The sequence below is a fragment of the Cryptomeria japonica genome, unplaced genomic scaffold (genome assembly GCF_030272615.1).
Source record: "Cryptomeria japonica unplaced genomic scaffold, Sugi_1.0 HiC_scaffold_431, whole genome shotgun sequence".
NCBI lineage: Eukaryota > Viridiplantae > Streptophyta > Pinopsida > Cupressales > Cupressaceae > Cryptomeria > Cryptomeria japonica.
In genome coordinates, this window is record NW_026729251.1 from 37,968 (window position 1) to 44,336 (window position 6,369).

Sequence of the window (6,369 nt, forward strand, 5' to 3'; positions counted from 1 at the left end):
CCCTGGTGCGTACCAAGGAGCGCTCTGAAGTGTGCTCCAAGGTGCGGCGTGCACGAAGTCGGAGCCCGGTTTGCCCCGGGTGTGCACCTCGGGTGCGCACCTCGCGTGCACCTTCGCTGCGGTGGGCACCTTGGCTGGGTTGCGCGCCTTGGTGGGCACCATGCAGTGCACGAAGTCGGAGCCCGGTTTGCCCCGGGCGCGCACCTCCGCCAGGGTGGGCACCTTGGTGCGCACAACTTGCCTGGGCTGCGCATCAGGAAGGGCTCAAGATGGCACCCGCGTTCCGTTTTTTTCACTATCTTTCAGAACGGAAATTTTAAAATATCGTTTTTTTTTGCCTTTTCTGGAAATTAGTGAAGGCAGCGCATCAAAGGTGCGCAACGCTGGTGCGAACCTGGGAGCGCTCCGATGTGTGCTCCAAGGTGCGGCGTGCACGAAGTCGGAGCCCGGTTTGCCTCGGGTGCGCCCTGGTGGGCACCATGGTGCGCACCAAGGAGCGCTCCGAAGTGTGCTCCAAGGTGCGGCCTGCACGAAGTCGGAGCCCGGTTTGCCCCGGGTGTGCACCTCGGGTGGGCACCTTGGTGCGCATGCCTTGCCTGGGCTGCGCACCAGGGCGGGCTCAAGATGGCACCCGCGTTCCTTTTTTTTCACTATCTTTCAAAACGGAAATTTTAAAATCTCATTTTTTTTTGCCTTTTTCTGGAAATTAGTGAAGGCAGCGCATCAAAGGTGCGCACCTCGCTGCCCACCACGGTGCGCAACGCCGGTGGGCACCCGGGAGTGCTTCGAAGTGTGCTCCAAGGTGCTGCGTGCACGTTGTCGGAGCCCGGTTTGCCCCGGGTGCGCACCTCGCGTGCACCTTCGTCGGGGTGGGCACCTTGGCTTGGTTTGCCCCGGCTGCGCTCCGAAGCGGGGTTATTGGAGCGCCGCCTCTTTTTTTGTCGGAGCGTTTGGTGGGGTTTCTCGCATTGGCTCTTCCGAGGCCCGGTTGCCACCCTGGCGCGCACGAAGTCGGAAGTAGGGTTAATTGCCCGGGTGCGCACCTTTGCCAGGGTGGCACCTTACCTGGGCTGCGCACCAGGGCGGGCTCAAGATGGCACGCGCGTTCCGTTTTTTTCACTATCTTTCAAAACGGAAATTTTAAAATCTCCTTTTTTTTTTGCCTTTTCTGGAAATTAGTGAAGGCAGCGCATCAAAGGTGCGCACCTCGCTGCCCACCTTGGTGTGCTCTGAGGTGCGCACCCGGGAGCGCTACGAAGTGTGCTCCAAGGTGCGGCGTGCACGTTGTCGGAGCCCGGTTTGCCCCGGGTGCGCACCTCGCCTGCACCTTGGCCGGGGTGGGCACCTTGGCTGGGTTTGCCCAGGGTGCGCTCCGAAGCGGGGTTACTGGAGCGCCCCCTCTTTTTTTGTCAGAGAGTTTGGTGGGGTTTCTCGCATTGGCTCTTCCCAGGCCCGGTTGTTGGGTGCGCTCCCACCCTGGCGCGCGCGAAGTTGGAAGTTGGGTTAATTGCCCGGGCGCGCACCTTCGCCAGGGTGGGCACCTTGGTGCGCAAACCTTGGCTGGGCTGCGCACCAGGGCGGGCTCAAGATGGCACCAGCATTCCCTTTTTCTCACTATCTTTCAAAACGGAAATTTTAAAATCTCGTTTTTTTTTTGCCTTTTATGGAAATTAGTGAAGGCATCGCATCAAAGGTGCGCACCTCGCTGCCCACCTTGGTGTGCTCCGAGGTGCCCACCACGGTGCGCAACGCCGGTGCGAACCCGGGAGCGCCCCGATGTGTGCTCCAAGGTGCGGCGTGCACGAAGTCGGACCCCGGTTTGCCCCGGGTGCGCACCTCGCGTGCACCTTGGTGCGCACACCTTGGCTGGGTTGCGCGGCCTGGTGGGCACCATGGTGCGCACCAAGGAGCGCTCCGAAGTGTGCTCCAAGGTGCGGCGTGCACGAAGTCGGAGCCCGGTTTGCCCCGGGTGCGCACCTTCGCCGCGGTGGGCACCATGGCGTGCACGAAGTCGGAGCCCGGTTTGCCCCGGGTGCGCACCTCGCGTGCACCTTCGCCGGGGTGGGCACCTCGGCTGGGTTGCGCGCCCTGGTGCGCACCAAGGAGCGCTCTGAAGTGTGCTCCAAGGTGCGGCGTGCACGAAGTCGGAGCCCGGTTTGCCCCGGGTGTGCACCTCGCGTGCACCTTCGCTGCGGTGGGCACCTTGGCTGGGTTGCGCGCCTTGGTGGGCACCATGCAGTGCACGAAGTCGGAGCCCGGTTTGCCCCGGGCGCGCACCTCCGCCAGGGTGGGCACCTTGGTGCGCACAACTTGCCTGGGCTGCGCACCAGGAAGGGCTCAAGATGGCACCCGCGTTCCGTTTTTTTCACTATCTTTCAGAACGGAAATTTTAAAATATCGTTTTTTTTTGCCTTTTCTGGAAATTAGTGAAGGCAGCGCATCAAAGGTGCGCAACGCTGGTGCGAACCTGGGAGCGCTCCGATGTGTGCTCCAAGGTGCGGCGTGCACGAAGTCGGACCCCGGTTTGCCCCGGGTGCGCACCTCGCGTGCACCTTGGTGCGCACACCTTGGCTGGGTTGCGCGCCCTGGTGGGCACCATGGTGCGCACCAAGGAGCGCTCCGAAGTGTGCTCCAAGGTGCGGCGTGCACGAAGTCGGAGCCCGGTTTGCCCCGGGTGCGCACCTCGCGTGCACCTTCGCCGCGGTGGGCACCATGGCGTGCACGAAGTCGGAGCCCGGTTTGCCCCGGGTGCGCACCTCGCGTGCACCTTCGCCGGGGTGGGCACCTTAGTGTGCAGACCTTGGCTGGGTTGCGCGCCCTGGTGGGCACCATGGTGCGCACCAAGGAGCGCTCCGAAGTGTGCTCCAAGGTGCGGCCTGCACGAAGTCGGAGCCCGGTTTGCCCCGGGTGTGCACCTCGGGTGGGCACCTTGGTGCGCATGCCTTGCCTGGGCTGCGCACCAGGGCGGGCTCAAGATGGCACCCGCGTTCCTTTTTTTTCACTATCTTTCAAAACGGAAATTTTAAAATCTCATTTTTTTTTGCCTTTTTCTGGAAATTAGTGAAGGCAGCGCATCAAAGGTGCGCACCTCGCTGCCCACCACGGTGCGCAACGCCGGTGGGCACCCGGGAGTGCTTCGAAGTGTGCTCCAAGGTGCTGCGTGCACGTTGTCGGAGCCCGGTTTGCCCCGGGTGCGCACCTCGCGTGCACCTTCGTCGGGGTGGGCACCTTGGCTGGGTTTGCCCCGGCTGCGCTCCGAAGCGGGGTTATTGGAGCGCCGCCTCTTTTTTTGTCGGAGCGTTTGGTGGGGTTTCTCGCATTGGCTCTTCCGAGGCCCGGTTGCCACCCTGGCGCGCACGAAGTCGGAAGTAGGGTTAATTGCCCGGGTGCGCACCTTTGCCAGGGTGGGCACCTTACCTGGGCTGCGCACCAGGGCGGGCTCAAGATGGCACGCGCGTTCCGTTTTTTTCACTATCTTTCAAAACGGAAATTTTAAAATCTCCTTTTTTTTTTGCCTTTTCTGGAAATTAGTGAAGGCAGCGCATCAAAGGTGCGCACCTCGCTGCCCACCTTGGTGTGCTCTGAGGTGCGCACCCGGGAGCGCTACGAAGTGTGCTCCAAGGTGCGGCGTGCACGTTGTCGGAGCCCGGTTTGCCCCGGGTGCGCACCTCGCCTGCACCTTGGCCGGGGTGGGCACCTTGGCTGGGTTTGCCCAGGGTGCGCTCCGAAGCGGGGTTACTGGAGCGCCCCCTCTTTTTTTGTCAGAGCGTTTGGTGGGGTTTCTCGCATTGGCTCTTCCCAGGCCCGGTTGTTGGGTGCGCTCCCACCCTGGCGCGCGCGAAGTTGGAAGTTGGGTTAATTGCCCGGGCGCGCACCTTCGCCAGGGTGGGCACCTTGGTGCGCACACCTTGGCTGGGCTGCGCACCAGGGCGGGCTCAAGATGGCACCAGCATTCCCTTTTTCTCACTATCTTTCAAAACGGAAATTTTAAAATCTCGTTTTTTTTTTGCCTTTTATGGAAATTAGTGAAGGCATCGCATCAAAGGTGCGCACCTCGCTGCCCACCTTGGTGTGCTCCGAGGTGCCCACCACGGTGCGCAACGCCGGTGCGAACCCGGGAGCGCCCCGATGTGTGCTCCAAGGTGCGGCGTGCACGAAGTCGGACCCCGGTTTGCCCCGGGTGCGCACCTCGCGTGCACCTTGGTGCGCACACCTTGGCTGGGTTGCGCGGCCTGGTGGGCACCATGGTGCGCACCAAGGAGCGCTCCGAAGTGTGCTCCAAGGTGCGGCGTGCACGAAGTCGGAGCCCGGTTTGCCCCGGGTACGCACCTCGCATGCACCTTCGCCGGGGTGGGCACCTCGGCTGGGTTGCGCGCCCTGGTGCGCACCAAGGAGCGCTCCGAAGTGTGCTCCAAGGTGCGGCGTGCACGAAGTCGGAGCCCGGTTTGCCCCGGGTGCGCACCTTCGCCGCGGTGCGCACCATGGCGTGCACGAAGTCGGAGCCCGGTTTGCCCCGGGTGCGCACCTCGCGTGCACCTTCGGCGGGGTTGCGCGCCCTGGTGGGCACCATGGTGCGCACCAAGGAGCGCTCCGAAGTGTGCTCCAAGGTGCGGCGTGCACGAAGTCGGAGCCCGGTTTGCCCCGGGTGCGCACCTCGCGTGCACCTTCGGCGGGGTTGCGCGCCCTGGTGGGCACCATGGTGCGCACCAAGGAGCGCTCCGAAGTGTGCTCCAAGGTGCGGTGTGCACGAAGTCGGAGCCCGGTTTGCCCCGGGTGCGCACCTCGCGTGCACCTTCGCCGCGGTGGGCACCATGGCGTGCACGAAGTCGGAGCCCGGTTTGCCCCGGGTGCGCACCTCGCGTGCACCTTCGCCGGGGTGGGCACCTCGGCTGGGTTGCGCGCCCTGGTGCGCACCAAGGAGCGCTCCGAAGTGTGCTCCAAGGTGCGGCGTGCACGAAGTCGGAGCCCGGTTTGCCCCGGGTGCGCACCTCGCGTGCACCTTCGCCAGGGTGGGCACCTCGGTGCGCACACCTTCTCAATGTTTTCTTGCCTTTTCTGGAAATTGGTGAAGGCAGCGCATCAAAGGTGCGCACCTCGGTGTGCTCCGAGGTGCGAACCCGAGAGCGCTCCGAGGTGCCCACGAAGTCGAAAGTCGGGTTAATTGCATTGTTTTCCCCGGGTGCGCTCCGAGGTGCGCAACATCGGCGCGCACCAAGGAGGGCTCCGAAGTGTGCTCCAAGGTGCGCACGATGGCGTGCACCTCTGGTGCGCACGATTCGGAGCTCGGTTTGACCGGGGTGCGCACACCTTGGCTGGGTTGCGCACCTTTTGTGCGCTCCAAGGTGCGCACGAAGTCGGAGCTCGGTTTGCCCCGGGTGCGCACCTTCGCCAGGGTGCGCACCTTGATGCGCACGCCTTGGCTGGGCTGCGCACCTTGGTGGGCGCCATGGTGCGCACCTTTCGTGCGCTCCAAGGTGCGCACGAAGTCGGAGCTCGGTTTGCCCCGGGTGCGCACCTTGGTGGGCGCCATGGTGCACTCCGAGGTGCCCAAGATTGGTGCGCACCAAGGAGCGCTCCGAAGTGCGCTCCAAGGTGCGCGCGAAGTCGAAAGTTGGGTTAATTGTCCGGTTTGCCTCGGGTGCGCACCTTGCGTGCACCTTCGCCAGGGTGGGCGCCTTGGTGCGCACACCTTGGCTGGGCTGCGCACACCTTGGCACCCGCGTTTCCTTCATTTTAAATTTTTTTTTTTTACAATCTCTCAAGTGGGAAATTCTATAATCTCAACTTTTTTTGCCTTTTCAGGAAACTTTTGAATGGAGCGCATCATTGGTGCGCTCCGAAGTGTGCTCCAAAGCTCTCTCCAGCTGCGTGCACCTGCCCCGGCCGCGCACCCGGCCCCGCCCAGCTTCGCTCACCTGTCCCGGGCGTCTGGTGCGGAACCTTAGAGTAAGAAACATCACCGTGCACCTTGGCCAACGTGCGCGACTCGACCGAGCGCGCACTGGCCGAGGTGCACACCGATTTCACCTGGGTGCGCGCGCAGCACCTCGGGCGCACCGGGGTGCGCGCACAACGCCCGGGTTGCACCGTGGCCTGTGTGCTCGGGGCGCCTCGGGTGCGCGCTCGGTGTCGCCCCCGCGCGCGCGGTAGTGCGGGCAGCGCACCCCGGCCCGGCCCGGCCCCGACGAGAACGCAAACGGGCAAAAGGTTTATTCAAATAGCATTGCGACGCCCGGCGAAAAACTAAAAAAGGGTGCAACACCGGGACTTCCCGGGAGGTCACCCATCCCAGTACTACTCCGGCCCAAGCGCGCTTAACTGCGGAGTTCTGATGGGATCCGGTGCACTAACGCTGGTATGATCGCACCC

General features: G+C 63.5%; 1 non-coding gene across 1 annotated transcript; it reads right to left on the reverse strand.

The window, feature by feature from the left end:
• Positions 1-6,250: 6,250 nt before the first annotated feature.
• On the reverse strand, positions 6,251-6,369 carry LOC131871617 (5S ribosomal RNA). Its single transcript, XR_009369830.1, has one exon. It is a non-coding gene; the product is annotated as a 5S ribosomal RNA (ribosomal RNA).